Source organism: Lasioglossum baleicum, chromosome 10 (genome assembly GCF_051020765.1).
Source record: "Lasioglossum baleicum chromosome 10, iyLasBale1, whole genome shotgun sequence".
Lineage (NCBI taxonomy): Eukaryota > Metazoa > Arthropoda > Insecta > Hymenoptera > Halictidae > Lasioglossum > Lasioglossum baleicum.
This window is the reverse complement of record NC_134938.1, coordinates 11,585,739-11,588,627: the sequence shown is the minus strand read 5'-3', so window position 1 is coordinate 11,588,627 and position 2,889 is coordinate 11,585,739. Positions and strand designations below refer to the sequence as shown.

The 2,889-nt window shown below is 43.5% G+C and overlaps 1 protein-coding gene across 1 annotated transcript in view; it reads left to right on the top strand.

The window, feature by feature from the left end:
• Positions 1 to 2,889, top strand: part of LOC143212539 (protein pangolin, isoforms A/H/I/S) — a 211,524-nt gene that overhangs the window by 190,030 nt on the left and 18,605 nt on the right. The window lies entirely within an intron of this gene.

Sequence of the window (2,889 nt, the reverse complement as noted above, 5' to 3'; positions counted from 1 at the left end):
TGCAGTGTTTTTGACAGGTAAGTACTGCAGATTGGTCAACTTTAAGCAAGCATAACTCCTGAACCATTGATCCTACAGGATCGAAACTTCGATCTGCGGTCGCCCCGGGTACAAATCTACTGGATTACATACCACGATCATAATTTATAGGAGAAAGGCACAAATTTTGAGTCCGGTAAAGTAAAGTTTACCCCTTTCAGTTCCTACAACTCTTGTACGCATTTATTCCGCCACGTTTCGCTCTCACATTTCAGTTCCGAAAATTCTTTTATGTACATGGTTATCCTTGATATCCATGGTTCCCTTTATACCGAACAATTTTTCTAAGCAAATTTTTTTAGATGATTAATAAAAGTATGTGCCTTGGACCCAGATAATTTCGATTCGATAATTTAATCGAGAGGGTTACGCGTTCTTGTTAATCACGACGTTGCTTTTCCGTGAAAATACCATCCCCTCCACAATTATCCTTTTCGATCCCATTAATCCGCGGATCAAACCTTAAAAGCGATTCGCCAGCACATCCAATATCGGCAACGACGAGATTGCAGAGCATCCGGTATTCAGAATGCTGTCTCCAGGATGAAAATCAAAGCGGTTAAGCCGTCCAACGATTTAGGTCCCCCATTGTGATCGCTGGCCCCCCTCCGCAAGCTCCTTATTTCGCTCTTTTCATTTCGCGGAGACGCGTTTGCATGTGCGTGCGTTAAAACTAGCCTCGACGTATCCGGTGGTCTAGCACGGAACTCGAGTTATTGTTAAAACGATCGACGAGGTCGAAATAGTCGGGAATTTAGCAAGACGTTCCCCGATGGACCCTCCCACACCACGAGCCATACTCGTCTGGCTTGTGAAAGCCATAAACGTGGATTTCCGCTACGTCGGCTGGTTCGCCTAAGGGGTTGACAACCCTCTCTTCGATCGCCGCCCTTCGCGACGCATCGACGAATCTGGAGCGAACGGGTTAGCTCCTCTCTCCGGCTTGCCCATATTTTAACTGCAATAAAATTATAATATGGACGCGATTTTAGCTCGACTGCAAATACTCTCATTCCTCGATAATGCGAAAATGCGCTAGATAAAAGCAGGGAATTGACAACAAAAACTACGATCACTCGAAATTTTCAATTGTTCATTCTTCTTGAGCCTCTGAATTCTGTAGATTCATCTTCTTGAGCCTCTAGGTTTTTCTTGATTTTTCTTGAGCCTCTAGAGTCTTCTTGAGCCTCTAGATTCTGTAGATTCTTCTCGAGTCTCTAGATTCCCTGGATTGATCTTGAGCTTCTAGATTCTTCTTGAGCCTCTAAATTCTCTAAATTTTTCTTGAGCCTCTAGATTCTGTAGATTCTTCTTGAGCCTCTAGATTCCCTAGATTCTTCTTGAGCCTCTAGATTCCCTAGATTCTTCTTGAGCCTCTAGATTCCCTAGTGTGATCTTGAGCTTCTAGATTCTTCTTGAGGCTCTAAATTCTGTCAATTTTTCTTGAGCCTCTAGATTCTGTAGATTCTTCTTGAGCCTCCAGATTCCCTAGATTGATCTTGAACCTCTAGATTCTTCTTGAGCCTCTAAATTCTGTAAATTTTTCTTGAGCCTCTAGATTCTGTAGACTCTTCTTGAGCCTCTAGATTCCCTAGATTGATCTTGAGTCTCTAGATTCTTCTTGACACGATTTTAGCTCGACTTCAAATACTCTCGTTCCTCGATAGTGCGAAATGCGCTAGATAAAATCAGGGACTTGACAACAAAAATTACGATCACTCGCAATCTACAACGTTCCCACCTTCGAGCGAGCGGACGGAAGAGAAAAGAGGATGAATCTCCGACGGGAAAATTGCAACGCGTAAAGCAAAAGCCTTTGCCATGGCCACTCGTTTGGGGGATGGATAGATGGGGGAATACACGGTACTTTTCTTGCTCGTTTTTACCTCCTCCCCGCCCGGGCTATCACTCCTCTCTTTTTCTTGCTACTGTTCAGAGAAGAGAGAGAGAGAGAGAGAGAGAGAGAGAGAGAGAGAGAGCACACGTGTCTTTCCTCCTCTCATCTGGGTCTCTTTTCACTTGCCGGTTTACTAAGTGTTCGCATTTCAAACAATACCCAGGCTACTCTTGCACCCTTGTTCCAGCGGCCCCTCGCAGATATGAACACCTAGTGCCTCCACGTTTTACCACCCCCCGTCTCGCTCTGGTCCAGGGCCATCGCCGTCCCCGTTCTGCCACTGTCTATCCACCTTCTCGTATCAACCAGCCATCCCTTCGTGGCGTTTTTCATTACTACATCCGAGGCGCCCACCCGTTGTTCCACGCCGAAAAGGGCCGACGAGTTTTCTTTACCAGCGCGAATATTGGCTCGAGAAAGTGAGCAGCGACACGTGACCCGCGAAACGCGAACCGCGACGCGCTCCCGTCGCACAGTGGTCTAGAAGCCAGTTCTAGTGCGAATTAATTATTGTGCGAGGAAAAAATTGACATTTTTAAATATTTGAGTAAAGTGAATAAAACATAATTTACAATACTGACTACTTGTTTATTAATGTAATAATTTTTAGTCTAATACTACATTCATTAAAATTTTTTAATAGCCTTCCAACTCTTGCGGGTTCAAGTTCGTGAATGTCAATCTCATTAAAGGGGAACACTATGGTCGATTCTAACCAAGTCTTATGTTTTGACAGAAATCTATCTTTAGAATTATTGCCTATTTTCCAACGATTATCAATATTTTTGATAAAGTTCTTTAAAATTTTTTTCAATATTGTGTCCGCTCACATTCCTTCCGGTAAAAATAGCGTCTAGCAATCCACTAACGCAATCCTTTCGTTTCAAATTCTTCAATTTGAACCATTCCTCGAACAACTCTGAGCTGGTGATCGTAGATACGTTTACTAAAAT